A 17,489-nucleotide genomic window follows, 5' to 3' on the forward strand; every position below is an offset into this window, starting at 1 on the left:
ACTGAATAATCAACCCGCTGGTCGCCATCCGCGGGGTGCAAATGTTGCACCCGTACATGGCTGTACGGATGCAACATGTTTTCCCTCAGAGTTCGGTGTACCGTCATTCTGCTGGCAGTAGAAGAAAATGCAGAAACATCCATTATTAGATAACATTCGTTTTCCTCAATTAATAATTGCTGCAGTTATCTTGTACAGTGACTTACTCTAGGCGGCGGCTCAAGTCGCGCAGAAAAGGCATACCATTCCTGTTTCCGTTTTCCGATATCTCGAGTTCACGTCTGCTACGAGGCGTAACCAATTATGTCATAAATTGTCCAAAACTGTAGGAAACAGTTCTGTACCGCCGACTAGCGGGACAATACGGTCATAAACCGCGTCCCTGGCGAAAAGCTCTGGCCGATCAGCCTGATTAATTTTAAATACGCCTCGCGGAGTGGCACAGGAAGAAAGGGGGTAACTCGCTGACTGCGCGTAGTCCGGCCTGCTTCGTCCTTCCTTCAAATTAAAGGCAGATCCCTTATCTCCCTAGTATAAGCACGCGCTCGAATTTCAAAACAAAAGCACGCGTTGACGTATTCCGTGCGAGAAAAGGTGGGCATCAATTCCGATTGGTCGTAACCTAACCAATCTGTCCTGCATCCCTCCCAAACGGCCACTGTTTTGAAGAGGCCTTCTTCACAGCTATGTCTCCTCTCTGAGGCCCACCTTCTCTCGCACGGAATACGTCAACGCGTGCTTTTGTTTTGAAATTCGAGGGCGTGCTTATACTCGGGAGATAAGGTATCTGTCTTTAATTTGAAGGAAGGACGAAGCAGGCGGGACTACGCGCAGTCAGCGAGTTACCCCCTTTCTTCCTGTGCCACTCCGCGAGGCGTATTTAAAATTAATCAGGCTGATCGGCCAGAGCATTTCGCCAGGGTCGCGGTTTATGACCGTATTTTCCCGCGAGTCAGCGATAGAGAACGATTTCCAACACTTTTGGGTAATTGATGGCTTATCTGGTTCCGCTTCGTAGCAGACGTAAACTCAGGGTATCGGAAAACGGAAACAGGAATGGTATGCCTTTTCTTCTTTATAGCAACTCGAAGACTTTCTGTTTCTCTCCTCTTCGGGCCCTGTCGAACCGAAACACGTGGTGTCTGCTGTCTATCTCGAAGCAACGGGTACATTGGCAGTAAAAGGACGGAGCACGGGCTTTTGTGAAAGTGTAGGATGGTTCGTTCGTTGCATTTCTGCAAAGCACATGTGTTTCGAAAATGTGCTGGCTTCTTTTTACCTAAAGCCTCTTGTCCTGGTGGGAGTTTACTCATAATGGAACGAGATAAACTACTTGGGGGTAGAGGAAGTTGCTTGAAAAAATCCTATCAGTCAGCTAGCAATCTCGTCCTGGAAATGTTCTCCGCTCAAGAATATTACGCAATGTTCTGGGTGTACGCCCGGAACAACGGGGACGCAAGTGCTACCGTGCGAGCGTTTGCACGGGAATACCCGCACATCCAAACCCCCAGCGAGGGTACAATCCGGCTTTTGGCGTCAAGATTACACTCGACGGGGGTAGACCCAGAGCCGCGAGGAACCTTGCGGTAGCAGAGAACGTGTTGGACGCCATAGACGAAGATCCGACCGTCAGCGTGCGCGACTTGAGCCGCCGCCTAGAGTAAGCCACAGTAGAAGATAACTGCAGCAATTATTAATTGAGGAAAACGAATGTTATCTAATAATGGATGTTTCTGTATTTTCTTCTAGTGGCAGCAGAATGACGGTACACCGAACTCTGAGGGAAAACATGTTGCATCCGTATAGCTATGTACGGGTGCAATATTTGCACCCCGGGGATGGCGACCAGCGGGTTGAGTATTCAGTGTGGCTGTTGGGAGAAGTGCAGCGGAATCTGTCGTTTTGCAAATACATATTGTGGACGGACGAAGCACTCTTCAATAGGGAAGGGTGTTTCAATTCCCACAATCGGCATTTGTGGAGCGACGAGAATCCACTAGCGCTTCGGACACGCGCAGCACTAGTCCGTTGTTCGATTAATGTATGGGACGGCATTTGTGGTGATTATATCGTTGGGCCGTACATGCTGCCAGACAGGATGGACGGCCCAGCGTATAAAGTGTTTTTAGAGCATGTTCTGCCGGATCTCATGAACCATATTCCAAATGAGATCCCACGGAACATGTTCTATCAGCAAGACGGGGCTGGACCTCACTACGCCACAATTGCCCGCGACTACCTTTTTTTCTTTTGACGTGGAGAAATCCCTAACGGATACCCCGCCCCCTGGGGGAGGGACGGGGTTATGTGGGGCTTGCACCCACTAAAACTCCACGGTGGTCTTCCTCGGGCGCGGAGTCGCGCGCACGAGGGGAGGGACTTTTCGCGGGAGCAAACTAGCGATACACCCGCTTGCCCCCCCCCCCTCAGCGCAAAGGCAAACTCCACGCTCAACAACCCCGCGCGATGACGGCGGAGCCTTCCCGAAACTCCGGCGACGCGCGACGGACCACTCGTCCGCGTCGCCACTTCTGGGGGTCGCATGGTGTTGCGGAGGTGTGAGTGTGCCCCCCGACACCCTCACTCCGCGACCCCCGCGATCGAACAGTAACCCGGACAGTGGCCGGACGGGGAGACGGCACCTGGTCAAATGATCCGCGGGACCGTTCTTCCGCCGCCGCACCCGGGAGGACCGCAAGCGGCGACCGGGCCTAGGCCCGGCGGACACCCCGGGGCAGGGGCAGAGGGCAATGACGGTCCCGTTGACCGCCGAACTCACCCAATCTATTCGATCGCCTACGACGGGACCGCGTTAACATAAGCGCTTATAGCGCGGCTCCCGGGGGGAAGCGGATGTTCGGCTACCCCCGGAGGGGGCCCTCTGAACCGAGGACCCCCAGATCTTAACTCCGCCGCCGCACGTCGCGACCTGCCACGACGCGACGCCGACGGCAACCCCGTGGCACTGCCACCACCTCCCAAGATGGTCCCGAAAAGGGGGCCCCCCATACCCGGTGATTTGCCGTCGGGGAGCGGGGTGACGCCCTGAACTACGTCACCACCCGACCTCCCCCGGCTCCAGGCTATCTGCGCCGGCCTCGGCGTCTGAGGGCCGCGAGACGGGACGGATGACCCGTCATTTCCCGCTCGCGTTCCGCCTCCTCCTTCTCTCCCATCACCGCCTCCGCATACTCGGAGACGGCCACCCAACACTCCCGGTCTCTCGCCATGCGACGCACGATCGTCGGCAACGAGAGATCCGGGCCCAGCCGCAACTCGAGGACACGGCGATCGTCGACCCACTCCCGGCATCTGGCCAGGGTGTGATCCGCCGTATCCTCGTCGCCCGAGTCGCAGCTGAAGCACCGCGACGTCTCCTCCCGCCCGATGCGACGCAGATAGGTGCCGAAACAGCCGACACCTGTGATGATCTGCGTCAGGCGGAAGGTAAGCCTGCCATACCCGCGCCCTACCCATTCGTTCATGATGGGCAGGAGCACCCCGACAACGCGACCCTCCCGATGTTCTGGGAGGGCCAACCATTCGAGCCATTTGGCTTCCATGCGCTGCCGGGCCTGGCCCCTCGCCACTTCTTGCCCGTCGGCCAGTGGGCCCCCAGCTTCGCGGAGACCTCGGACGGCGGAATGTACTTCCGCCTCCATCTCCGCGAGCAGATGGAAAGGAGGGGACCCGGCCATGGCGGACAGTTCGGCGTGTGACACCGTGCGATAAGCTCGCACGGATCGGAGGACCGCCTGGCGATGAAGTCTTGCCAAAAGTTCGCGCCCAACGCGGCAGCCCTCCAGGTCGCTGGCCCACACAGGCGCGCTGTACAGCGACATGGACCGAACAACCGTCACGTATAACCGCCGAACACCCTCTTGTGGACCACCCAGGTTGGGCATGATTCGATGAAAGGCGAATACCTGCCTCTCCAACCTGGGGGCGAGAGTCTTGAAGAGGCGTGTGAATCGCCAGTAGGTGTCCAGGGTCAGACCGAGATACTTCATCGATCGGCGGACCCTGATGCAGGCATCCCCAATCCTCAGGGACGCTCCGTTGGGGATACCGATCCCAACCCTGTCCGCGAGCGACACTGCCTCGGTTTTCTCCAAGGCGACTCGCCGACCCAGCGTCCCGATCGAGGCGACGACGCGTCGCAGCGCTCTCTCCGCGAGGCCGATCGCGTCCTTCCACTTCCGCCCGGAAGCCACCACCAGAGTGTCGTCGGCGTAGCAAACCAACGAGACCGCCGGCGACGGCATTTCAACACGCAGCACCGCGTCGTAGGCTAGGTTCCATAGCAGGGGGCCTAACACGGAACTCTGCGGAACCCCGCGGTGCACTGGAGCTACCCCGTTCCCTCCCTGGCCGACGTACGACACCAATCGGCCGCGGAGGTAGTCCCGGACCAGGCGGCGAAGGTAGAGCGGGACGTTGTGTAACAGTAGCGCCCGCCCGATCGCCGCCCAGGAGACGGCGTTAAAGGCGTTGGCGATGTCTAAAGAGACAGCCACGCTCATACCGCCCCCTCGGCCGCTCGGCGCGACAGCGACCGTACGAGTTGAATCGCATCGATGGTCGATCGCTGCCGTCTGAAGGCGAATTGGCGGTCGGATGCGTCCGGGCCAACGGCCTCCAGATGCGCGCACAGGCGGGCAGCCACGATACGCTCGAGCAGCTTGCCCGCCTCGTCCAGGAGGCATATCGGCCTATAACCTGAGGGTGACTCCGCGGGTCTTCCAGGCTTCCGGAGGAGGATCAGCCTCGCCTCCTTCTAGGCAGGGGGGAATCTGCCGGTTCTCAGGACGGCGTCGAACAGCCGCCTGAGACCGACTCCAAGGGCACACAACGCGCAGGCCCATACACGCCCGGGCACTCCGTCGGGACCCGAAGCCGCGTTCCTCTTACGCATTCGCTCCACCGAGGAAGCGAGCTCCTCGTCGCTGACCCCAGGGGCATCGGAAGTATCCGCACCCCCGATCAACCACGGATCCCCGGACTCGTCAGCGCCACCCTCCCCGTGTACCGGGGGAGGGGTGAACAGCGCCACTAGAACTTGTTCTAGGAGCCAGGGATCGAGGCCCTCCGTGACGGGGGGCGCCCAAGGACCGAGTTTGACAGAAACGGCCTTGTACGGGCGCTCCCAAGGGTCTTCGTTGAGGGTCGCGAAAAATTCCCGACAGGATTGATCTTTCGCCCGGGCTATGGCTCCGCGAAGTTCGCGCCGCGCCGCCGAAAAGGCGGAACGCAGCTCGCGGAGCCGTTCCTCCGAGACCCGCCGTCGGTCTTGACGACGGGCCTTGGTGTACTGGCGTCTGGCTGTTAAATTAGCCGCGCGAAGGTCCGCGATCTCGGCGGACCACCAGTACACCGACCTCCGACCCCCACCCGGCGGCCCGGTCTGCGGCATAGTCGCGTCGCAGATCGCCTGCAACACGCGACGGAACCAGAGGGACGGGTCCCCGACCGCGCTCGCAAACCCGCGGCCGAGCACCCCTCCCAGGTGGAGGAGGCGTCCCTCCACCCTTCTCTCCAGCTCCTCCATGCGACGCAGCACTATGTCCCAGGGCTGCTCAGCGACCCTGGCGCCCGCGCCCCGGGACGCAGATTCCGCCGAGGAAGCGCGAGGAGACACCACCCTCCTCCTCTTCATTCCCTTGCCCAACGCCGGTGTAACGCGCAGGGGGGAGGGTCTCGCGGCCGACGATGGACCCGGCACGGGTGCCACACCCACCTGGGTGTAGGAATCGCCCCGGGGGGGGGGGGCACACACGAGGGGAGGAGCCCCCCGCGAGTGGGGACGGGCACGGTGGGATGGAACGGAAGAGTCTCCGACTCCGTCGCATCCACGCCGGCCATGGTCGCGCGCGTCTCCAGGCGCGCGTATTTCCCCCGCAGGAGCTCCAGCTCCTGCTCCCTGGTGCGGAGGAACTCCCCCATGGAGTGCGCCTGCTCCGTCAGGGCTGCGACCTGCGTGGAGAGCTTATTGGATTTGCTCTCGGTCCTTCCGAAGAGCTCCGCCGCGACGGCGGACGCGCAACGAATGGCGATCCTAATGGCGCGCTTATCCGTCGTCTCCAGGTGCGCCGCCGCGCTGATGGTGGCCGCGACCGCGTCCAGCTCGCGTTGGGCCTGCCTAGCGAGACCGCCGACCGAGAGAGTCTCGGCCCAGTTGCGGAGCTCCGCTCGGCCCGGGAGAGCCTTCATGCCAGGGCCGAGTCTGGCCGGGTCCGTCTATACTCCCGGCTTACGGCCCCTCTTGCCAGGGACAAATCCAGGCCCCCGCCCCGCGCCGCTTCCACCGTCGGACGAGGGCAGGGGAGCGTCCCGCGCATCCCCGGTGCCGTCCTCCGCGAGGTCCCGGTCCTCCTTCTCCTCAGCATCCGTCGCAGCCAGGGGCGGACGCCTCCCCGACGTCGAACCGCACAGACGTCGGCCCCGCCGTCATCGTCGTCATCAGCGGTCGATTCGTCGACCACCATTGCCGAGCCAGCGGCATCCGTGCGTCCACCTCCATCAAGGTCCGAGGAGAGGACAACGACGTCGTCAGCGCCAGCACTGACAACCGGCGCCCCCGCGTCGCATCTCTCCAACACGACACGGGCCTCGGCCAACTCCAAACCCGGCGCCCCAAACTCGGCGCCCCGATGCCCCGGCGTCGCCGGCGCGACAAGGGCCACCGCCGAGCACCGCCGCGCGATTTCGATCGAGATGGCGTCCCGATCTAAGCGCCCCATAGCGTCGGCCACCTCGCTATGCAGCCCGAACAGCTCCCCCTCCAGGGGCGGACGCACCTCTACGACGCTGCGCACGTAGGGAATCCCACGTGCGTTACGCGTCGCTACGACCGGTGCCGAAGCCTCGCTCACAACTGAGCGTTCGCCGCGGGAAATGGCTGGAGTGCCACCCCCGCTCGTCGCGCTCCACTCCCCAACACCCTCCCACAGGCCAGCGACCCGCGAAACCGCGATCGAACGCTGGTCCTGCGACGAAGCCAGCGACCCGCACGAAGCGATCGAACGCTGACTCCGCCCAACTCCGCTCTCCGTCGTACCGGGGAGGACTGCATGCAACGATGCAGCGCCTCCACCTCCCTCCATATCGGAAAGAATGTCCATGGATATTTCCTGGTCGGCTGCTGTAGTGGATTCTGGGTGGGGTGGCAACATACCCTCCCCATCACCAGTGACGTCGGTCCGCGGCCCCAACACGACGTCGTCAGTCACACATACTTCAGGCTGGTTGCTGACGAGACCAACATGAGCCAGGCGATAACCCCCTGGTAGCGGCGTTTTTTCCGAGGCTACACTTAAATTATACATCCATAAAAAGTTGTCTTAAAGGGCGACGACCCCACCGCCCGGCGGTCTCCCAACCATCCCCACTAAGGCGGGGGGAACACCCAGCCAGCGTTTTACTTCCCTGCTGCTGAGAAGAGGAAGACGGTGACCCCTGCAAGCGAAATACACCGCAGGGGAGCGCAAATTGCCATGCCCGCGTCCGCGCCCCTAGCGAGACAAAGTCACGCAGGGACCCCGGGAGCACCGACGTGGAGGTGCGATGCATGGTCTTACCCCGGTCGGGCCTCCAACTTCGTCCAAGTTCTCCGCTCCGGGCTGACACTGAATCCTCCCCTCACGACCCGGAGGCCCGGGGGTACCACCAGCGTTGGCAACCCAGTTGAAAGAACATGGAACCCATCGGAGTCCCCCTTCAGCCATGCGCCGGCAAGCCGACAGCCGAAGGCGTGCCGTTCCGGAGCGTCGAGAATGTGCAATGATCGGTCCGACTCCGACGAGCCAAATCACGGGCACGACCGATCGAAACTCGAATTTTACTCCCTGCCCGCGACTACCTTTTTTTTTTTGACGTGGAGAAATCCCTAACGGATATATGGCTTGCACCCACTAAAACTCCACGGTGGTCGTCCTCGGATGCGGAGTAGCGCGCCTGAGGAGGAGGACTTGATGCGGGAGCAAGCTAGCGATTCGTCCGCTTGCCCCCCCTCACGCGCATGATGTTGATGCATACTCCGCACCGATTCCCCGAAGACTCGGGGACTTCCCTGGGGGAGTTAACTCCTCCCCCAGCACCTAGCTCCGACGACGCGGGACGGACCACGCGTCCGCGTCGCCACGGGGTTGCTGCTACTAAGGCGGGCGGTGCCCCCCGGCACCCCCACCCCACAACCCCCGCGATCGAGTCGCGGCCAGGCGGGGGCGAAGAAAAGCAGGCCGTTGACCGGCTGCTCAACTGCCACGGAACTCGAGGAAAACGCTCCCGAGCCGCGGCAGGCCCAAAGATGCGCGGAGCGGCCGGGAACTACAACGGCCGGCCGATCCACCCCACGAACACGATCGCACTTCACGGAGCAGCGATGTTGTGCTGCTCCGCAGGGGGGGGGGAGGAACTCGTCCCCCCCGAAACACCTCCCACTTACACATGACTGGGGCGCGGCGGCATATCAACCCCATCTTCTATCGGCCTACCGCGCCCCCCTTCCCTCTTCACGTCACCTTAACACTGAAGGGGAAACATCCCCACCTTTCCACTCCTCAAGGAGCCTTCGAGGCTCGGGGGAGCGGGACGACGCGAACACTACGTCGCCCTCCGACCTCCCCCGGCTCCGCGTCATCCGACGCCAACGCGACGACGTCGAGGCGGAGCAGCGAGACGGGACGGGTGCCCCGTCAACTCCCGCTCCCGTTCGGCCCCCTACTTCTCCGAAATAACTGCCTCTGCAAAGGCAGAGACAGCCTCCCAATTCGCCCTGTCTGCCGCCATGAGACGCACGACCGTCTGCAGCGACAGATCAGGGCCCAGCTGCGCCTCCAGAACACGACGGTCGTCCATCCACTCCTGGCAACGTTCCAGGGTGTGACCCGCCGTGTCCTCATCGCCCGAGTCGCAGCTGAAGCACCGCGACGTCTCCCCCCGCCCGATTCGACACAGATAGGCGCCGAAACAGCCGACGCCTGTGATGATCTGTGTCAGGCGGAAGGTTAGCCTACCGTACCTACGCCCCACCCACTCCCTCATAATGGGAAGGAGCGCCCCGACAACGCGACCCTCCCGATGTTCTGGGAGGGCCAACCACTCGAGCCACTTGGCTACCATGCGTTGCCGGGCCCGGCCTCGCGCCACTTCGTGTCCGTCAGCTGGGGGGTTCCCGGCATCGCGGTTTCCTTCGATGCATGCCGACTTCCTTATTCGTACCTTCGTAGTACAAGCGCAGCCGTCTACCGCGTAGCCAACGCTACAACGGAAGCTCGGGCGGAAGGCGCGCGCTCTGATTGGTCGGGGTTTTTTGTTAATATCTTGTTAACGAAGCTTCGGACAATATTTTCGCTAAGGAAAAAGTTGTTTCAAATCACCCCCTGAGTCACCCCTTTCAAGGAACTCCGATATTTTTGGGACACCCTGTATATATGTATGAAGGGTCGAGCGATTGGACTGAGTGAGTCGCGAGAAGCTCGAACGGTGAAAGAAAAGAGGATCGTAACGGCGACAACGGGCGATCGGCTGCGACGGTGGCGTGAGCAGTCGTCGATCGGAAGCCGCCGAATCGTGAACTGTTGTGCCTATTTTACTATATTCTATTATATTTTTTCATCATATTAATAAACTTGTTCTTTATCTTGCGGTCCCTGTGAGTTAGCTTTAATAATAAAAAGAATCCTACAATTGGGGGCTCGTTTGGGATCAATCGAGCTAGCAAACGGGCAATATCGCAAAAAACGTAGTGACGCGTAAAAGTATAAGTGTCGAAGTTGACGAGTGCAGTGAAAGTTTCACAGCAGAAAGTTGAAAGTTGTCAAATTCCGATAAAAAGATAAAGATACGCGTTAAAGACGTTTTAAGATGCCCGACACCAAGGGAAACGAGGCGGAAGAGGAAGTGTGCAGCAACGAGCAAGATGGGGACGAGGAGATTCTCGACCAAACGGTGATGGAAGGTGCAAGCAGAAAGATAAGAGGTACAAACAGTAGGACAATGGACACACTGACGGAGGGAAGAATCAATCGCATGACAGTACACCAACTAAGGCAAGAATTGGAAGAGTTGAATTTGGAATCCGCTGGTAAGAAGCAAGAGTTAAGAGATAGGCTAATAAGCCAACTAAAAAGCAACACCGCGGACGAAATAACCGATGACGACGAAGAAACAACCGACGGCGACGATTCCGACGAAGATGGCGATACGTCGTCCATAGAAACGAAGAAAACAAAGGAACTTCGTGGCGAAGAACGGGCGCTTGCGCGACGCACCGCGCGAAGCATTAAATTCACGATAAAAGATGTCGACGAAAGTTTGGCGTACTTCACAGGAAACGATAAATTACCGATCGCAAAGTGCATCGAAGATTTTGAAGAACTAAGTGCGATATTGGAATGGGACGATATACAGAAGCTTCTGTACGGGAAACGTATGCTAAAGGGTTCCGCCAAACAGATCGTAACATACGAGAAGGGAATAATATCGTGGAAAATCTTGAAAAAGCGATTGGTACGCGATTTTAAAACTTAAATAAACAGTGCGGTAGTGCATGCGCAACTTGCAAAGCGAAAAAGAAAGCCCAACGAAAGTGCGCGACAGTACGTAGGAGCAATGCAAGAAATAGCAAGTTAGGGAAATGTGGAGGACGAGGCTTCGTTACAAGAGTTACATACTTTTAGAATGCTTGGAAATATGTCTAAATGGACATTTTTTTATTATGGATAACTGTCAGCCCCGAGATGGCCCGACCAGGCCATCGCCGCGATCGCCCAGCCGCGGTACCGGTGACGGTAACGCGTTCAAACTACGCGCTCCTCGCGGCACTGTGTACGAGCTCAGATTGGTTACTTCGCTGCGGCCAACCCCAAACAATAACATTAGATAATATCTTGTGCCGCAGTGTTTTATAACAAAGTTTCCTAGTATTTTCACGAGAAAAGATATCAATTCTGGTCTTTATTTAGATATCTTTTTACCTTTTAATACTGTCAAAATTGTTCACTTTAGTCTATATCTAAACGTTCGAAAGGTCTTTTATTTAAAACATTTTACAAATAAATTTATTTTTTATTTCCTAATTATAGGATTACGGCACCACCCATAAACTGCCAGCTGGCGGGCCAAGGCCCAGCAGAAGCGCGCTGCCCTGTTGCGGTCCGTACGTGTACAAGAGACTACCCTGCAGGCCTTGACATTGGCGCAGTGCCATGGCCGTGGCGGGGGCTGTGGTCGCGGTCGAGATCGTGGCCGTGGACATGGCGGCCTCTAATAATTAAATTAAAATATTGAAAAAATATACATATACATTTAATGAATAAAATTAAGAAAAAATACATTTCTTAAACGTCACAATATGATTATGCTTATTTCGTTTGCTCGTGCTGCAGGGTTACTTTCTCTTTCAGCTGTTGAAATAATTCCCTTCGTCTGCATCGTTAACTGAAATAGGACACATTTACTAATTATTTATAAATTATCATACGTGCTCATATGTCAAGATATGTGAATGAATAATTGCGTATGCAAAACCCTACCTACAAATTTGTGCGTACATAGTCTGATGTAGATCACTCTGTATCATCTTCTGCTTCGATTATCTGTAAATATATGAATGAAAGCCAAATTTAAAATTTATTGTTGTTGGAATAAAATTAATTTAGTATGTTTATTGTTGAATTGAAATATTGTTAATGGGAAACTAATAAAATTAATGAATAGCTTGGGGAATACTATGGAAGTATTACGAATATCTTTCACAAAAGATTGAATTGAAAAGTATCAAGGGAGATGTGTCTTCAGCGTACTTTGTTCACTAATGTGACTTGCTCTACATTACAAGCAGTTCGCCATAATTTTCTTAATTCTTAATGCTATATCTTTTGACAAATTTTGTCGATGTACCTTATTTGACCAATTTCCAGAAACTTGTGCGAAACAAGATGCTTCTCTGTCGAACCTTCTCCGGACAACTTTCAAGTCTATGACTCTAAATAAAAAGTCTATTAATAAATTTTGGTGATTTACCTTGTTAATTGAAACAATAATTCAGTGTCCTATGTGGTGTAAAAATTCGTGACATTTAAAACTATTTTGACAACTTTCCTTATTTGACACTTGGTAGGTTATAAAATTCAATAGTATACATAGGTATGTGTACAATGACGGACGATGATCCCTGCCGAATGATCCTGAGAGTCGACGAACGAACCATATATTAGTTTCTTTTGGCTGAAGGTGTGCGTGTAACGCGTATACGTATTATGTCGACAAAAGTAGCTATATATAAGTGACGAAAGATTTGCTTGGAGCAGAAGAAGAAAACTTACTGTTTCCGACTGATCCATGAGACGAGATATTACAATATCTCTGACATGTGTGGACCGATTTTATTGAATTTGGTCTTGATCGAAAGCTTATATGCGGTTTACATAAGAAAAATGCCTTTAAATTTAGAAAATATTACAGGCATGATGAGATACTAATGAAATAAGTTTCAGGTTAGGTTGGAATAGCCGGGCGACGAGAAAAGATACACGGCAGCAACAGTCGACATATTCATAGTGTCGAAACATATACTGGGCGTCGAGACGCTACCGCATCTCTAGATAATAAATAAAGGATATTGTTAACAAAGTTCGGATAGCGCACGCTAAAGAGGGACTGGGAACTCGCGAGGACTTCTTTTAAATTATTGAGGACGAACTTTCTTAAACTCTACACTTTAATCTTAATTATGCTATTTACAATTTATTCAATAAAGTCTAATTTCGCACAGTTTAATTGTCCAGCGGCACTGATATCTCCTACGCGGTAGGAATACCTAAAGTTTTAAAGCAGCGCGATGCACGGATTCGGCTCGAGTCCCGTTACAAAGCAAGCAAGCGAAAGCCAGAGAAAGTAAGCAAATTAGTCAGGTGTTACCTCTGAAGCGGTTAGACGACTTTGTCGATTTCCTCGAATCCGCGAGCTCTCCCCCTTCCGTCGATCGCCGATCGATGGAAGGGAGACCTGATCGATGCTCCACATGAGTTAGGGGGGGGGGGGGTCGTACCGCGCTCACCACGCCTGGGTTCGGTTGGACTCGGGAGATTGCGACAGTTGTCTGAATTCCGTGAACATTTCCCGCCCGCCATTCATCGATCTGATGAATGAATCCTGCTGCAGGCGTGACGCGGATTGGCCCAGGTGTTGTGAGACGATCATACCGCGGCTCGCGGCGCCACCACCCGACCCATGTGGAGACTGCTCTTCGATTCTCGATCCGGTTGTACTTTAGTCAGGTGTGTGAGCAACAGCGTCCTTCGATTCGTCGACCTGGACATAAGGTAAATAAATTAATTTAACTATTGGTCGTAAACAGTCCGATTGCGCAGTTTTAATGTGGGCGACACGCGGCAAACCGTCCAACCCGTTGATCAACCGCGTGATACGCGCGAGTGGCCACTTGTTGGGGGGGGGGGGGGGGGGCAGAAGCTCGTTCTTTACGATGCACAGGTCTCCAACACGTGGCTGTGGATGCGGTAGAGTCCACTTATTGCGGGCCTGAAGCGACTGGAGGTACTCCCGCGACCAGCTGCGCCAAAACTGCAGCTTCATATGCTGCAGGAGATGCCATGTCGACATTCGCGACCGGGGAACGTCTTCCACGTCTGGATCCGGCACGGCGAGAAGTGCATCACCGATCAGAATATGCCCCGGAGTAGGGGCCGTGAAGTCACCCGGGTCATCACTCAGTGGTTGCAGTGGCCGAGCGTTCAAGCACACCTCTATTTGAGTGAGTAGGGTCGTCATCTCCTCAAATGTAAGGTGTTGATCGCCGACGACTCTTCGCAGATGGTGCTTTGTGGATTTAACGGCCGCTTCCCAAATTCCCCCGAAGTGTGGTGCAGCAGGAGGGTTGAACTGCTAATTGATGCCATCGTTCAGTAGATGGGCCTGCATAACCTCTCTTTTGCTGCAGAGTGGTTCCAAGTTGTCGCGCAGCTCCCGCGCTGCGCCCACGAAGTTGGTGCCTCGGTCGCTGTGGATGGCCGAACAGAGACCTCGCCTCGAGGTAAAGCGCCGCAAAGCCGCGGGAAAGCCTCTGTGCTATAATCAGAGACAACTTCTAGGTGAACGGCACGAGTGGTTAGACATAGAAATACGGCAACATAACCCTTGTGCGTTCACTGGTCCCTGCCTCGAGAGGCCAATAGTGTAAACGGCCCAGCGTAATCGAAGCCCACTTGCAAGAAGGGCCTGGCTGGGGTGACCCTATAAGCAGGTAAGTTGCCCATGAGCTGCTGTCCTGGCGCTGCCCTCCACCGGAGACAAGTGACGCAATGATGTATGTGAGCCTTGAATCTCTGCCGACCCCGTAGTATCCAATACCTTTGGCGTAAAGCAGCCATGGTAAGCTGCGTCCCTCCATGTAGTGTTCTCCGGTGGGCTTCATCGATTAAAAGCTCAGTAAAGTGTTCTCCCTTTGGCAGGATGACTGGGTGCTTCTCCCAGTATGGCAACGCGGCGTGCTTCAAGCGCCCACCGACCCGCAGCAACCCTTGTGAATCTAAGAAGGGTGTGAGTCGTAGTAGCTTACTGCGACTCGTAAGCGGGGCTCCCTGTTGTAGCTGGTGGTAGTCCTCCCGGAACTCCTGGCGTTGAATCACCCTGATCCAGTGTGCACGTGCTGCTTCCACCTCAGCTGATGACAGGCAGGGGCTTCCTCCTTCTCGCAGCGGTTGACACCACGCTGTCACCCTCAGGAGGCGCTGTATGGAAGAGTAGGTATTTAAGAGGTAATTGGGTGCTACCTCGTCACCGCTGGTGGCCAGGTTGGATACGACTCTGGCCTCCAGATCTGTACCCTCCTCTTGGTTTACAGTGTCGGTCAACTAGTAAGGAGACCCCGTGAGCCAGGCTGGACCCTTCCACCACAGCTCGAAATTCGGTAGTTGCTTGGGCGGCAGTCCCCTAGAAGTGCAGTCAGCAGGATTTTCGTTCCCCGCCACATGGTGCCAACGTGCATCCGGTAGCTCCCGCTGCATGTCCGCCACCCGATTAGCCATGTAAGTTTTCCACCGGGAAGGATGGCCCCGAATCCAATCCAATACAATCTGGGAATCGCTCCACAGGTGGGTGGGGATGTCGTTCAGCTTCAGTGTCCCCTTGGTTGCAGTCACGAGGCGGCTCAGCAACGCAGCAACGGATAATTCGAGCCTCGGCAGTGTGACCCGTTGCAGTGGAGCTACCTTGGTCTTGGCTGTGACCAAGTACGACTGCACGCGATCGTCGTGGTCCACGGCGCGCAAATATATCACGGCGGCGAAGGCTCTCTCCGCTGCGTCAGCGAATCCGTGCAGCTCGAGCTGCTTGACCCTTGCGTTCATTCCCAGCCAGCATGGCACACGGACAGCTGCCAGGCTCGGCAGGTCCGACAGGAACTGAGTCCATTCTCGTCCGTCAGTTGGTAGTAGCGTAGTGTCCCAGTCTAATTTTAACAACTAAAGGGATTGCAGGAAAATTTTGACCGTGCGGCGAGTGACAGGATGAATAGCAGTATCTTCCGCCACCTGGACTCGGAATTCGTCTTCTCTCACGCTCCAATGTACTCCCAGCGCCGAGTGTAGAGTTCCCTCCTCCCAGCTGATGGCCGATGGGACCTCTTCGCCTGGGAGGTTCTCCAGTAAGGTAGGTGTGTTAGATACCCACTTCCATACATTAAAACTGCCCGCCCTGAAGAGCAGGTGCAGCTCCGATTGAATTTCGCGTGCTTCCGCCTCGCAGTCAGCCCCAGTAAGTACGTCATCCATGTAAACGTCTCTTTCCAGTATCACAGCCGCTCGTGGGAATTTGGAGCGTTCATCCTAAGCCAGTTGACGCAGCGTGCGAATAGCCAGGTAGGTAGCACAAGCTAGGCCGTAAGTGAGTGTGTTGAGTTCGTAGTCACTTACGCCCGTAGTCACAGTAACCGTTGGAATCGCCGATCCTCCGGGTGCACAAGTATCTGGCGAAACATCTTCTCGATGTCGGCAGTCAGACATGTTGGGTGTGTTCGCCAGCGCAGCAGCACGTATAGCAGGCCGGACAGCAAGTTGGGCCCCACCATGAGGAGGTCGTTTAGTGACTTCCCTGAGTTGGTAGCATAGGAGCCGTTGAATATCACTCGAAGCTTCGTGGTGGTGCTGCTTGCCTTCAAGACTCCGTGGTGCGGCAAGTCATAGCACTCGTTCTCTGCATAATTTTTGCTGGTTTTAGACATATGCCGTAACTCTTCATACTCACGTAGGAATGACTGGTAGGCCTCCTTGAAGTCGGGGTTCCAATGGCACTTGGTCTCCATCCGTTGAAGCATTCGAGCGGCCCCGGCTCGAGACTCGCCCAGTCCTTGCGTCTCCTTGAAAGGGAGGCGCATCATATAGCGGCCTGATGCTAGGTGTTGGTGGGTATTAGCGTAATACTCTTCACATTCTTGATCCTCAGCACTGAGGGTAGTAGTTGCTCTTCCTACTCCCAGAATCGCTGGACTAGCCGCGCGAGGTCGTCTTCTATCGCGCACTTGAGGGTGACGAGTCCACTAGTCGCCCTTGAGTCGTCGTGGTCCACGGGTGTAGCACGGCCAGAGATTATCCAGCCCAACGTAGCCTTCAAGGCGATGGCCTCACCCTCTCGCCCCTTGCGGAAGCCGTCCTGCAGAATGACCGAATACACGTCGGCACCCAACAGGACATAGATTTGGGCCAGCGGGAGACCGTGCAGGTGAGTACATACGTTCCCTGGTTGACTGACCTGAGGGGAATATGCTGTGAGCTGCGGCAACACCAGCGCCGGGGTTACCTGCCGTGGGCCGCCACCTCCATGTGGCGTGAATTCCAGCTGGACGCTTCCTCGGACTCGCTCCGTCCGCTGGTTGCCAATGCCGATAACGTGGACATTCGATGGTCGCCTTGGTAGTCGTAACAATTGCGCCAATCCTTCAGTGGCAAGTGAGACTTCGCTACCTTGGTCTATTAATGCCCGCACCACTCTTGACTCGCCGTCCGGTGACCGCACCACTATCCTAGCAGTAGCTCAGAGAACAGGAGGGAAGTACACCGCGTTTTGAGAGGGGCTCTCCCTCGGCTCGCACTATCCCACGTTGACTGAAACCTCCGTGGAATCGGCTGGAATGGGGCTGGTGGCCCCATCGTGGATGGATGTGTGGTGCTTCTGCTTACACTCCTGGCACCGCTTCTCACAATTACAATCGGCGGCCCGGTGTTTACCCAGACAATTGAAACAAACGCGCGTTGCTATCACCGTCTCTTTACATGCTGTCGGGCTCTTAGCTTCGTACTCCGGGCAGAATAGTATAAAATAACCCGCGCTCACCTGTAACACCTTGGTGGTTTTCTGTTTTCCAGATGGCTTCGCTGCTCGCCCTTCCGGACCCTTACGCTGTACCTCTAAGGCCGCCACGGTGTTGAGGCGTCCCTCCAAAAATGCCTGCAGCTCTTCGAAGGTCGAGGGAG

The 17,489-nt window shown here is 55.8% G+C and overlaps 1 protein-coding gene and 2 long non-coding RNA genes across 5 annotated transcripts in view; 1 reads left to right on the forward strand and 2 right to left on the reverse strand.

Annotated features, from left to right (window-relative positions):
- LOC143373660 (uncharacterized) overlaps positions 1 to 17,489 on the reverse strand; it is a 423,841-nt gene that overhangs the window by 70,968 nt on the left and 335,384 nt on the right. The window lies entirely within an intron of this gene.
- LOC143374872 (uncharacterized) overlaps positions 11,358 to 17,489 on the reverse strand; it is a 617,708-nt gene continuing 611,576 nt past the window's right edge. The window contains exon 3 of one of the 2 annotated variants that reach the window (XR_013086762.1): positions 11,358 to 11,439. This is a non-coding gene — a long non-coding RNA (uncharacterized LOC143374872). Of the gene's footprint in view, positions 11,598 to 17,489 lie in introns of both variants that reach the window. The other variant, XR_013086763.1, reaches the window with a different exon arrangement.
- On the forward strand, positions 15,754 to 16,510 carry LOC143366598 (uncharacterized). 2 transcript variants are annotated; one of them, XR_013084882.1, is made up of 4 exons: positions 15,754 to 15,878; positions 15,947 to 16,186; positions 16,268 to 16,420; positions 16,496 to 16,510. It is a non-coding gene; the product is annotated as an uncharacterized LOC143366598 (long non-coding RNA). The 2 variants fall into 2 exon arrangements; XR_013084825.1 differs by having other exon boundaries at positions 15,947 to 16,420.

The sequence above is a fragment of the Andrena cerasifolii genome, chromosome 1 (assembly GCF_050908995.1).
Source record: "Andrena cerasifolii isolate SP2316 chromosome 1, iyAndCera1_principal, whole genome shotgun sequence".
Classification (NCBI taxonomy): Eukaryota; Metazoa; Arthropoda; class Insecta; order Hymenoptera; family Andrenidae; genus Andrena; species Andrena cerasifolii.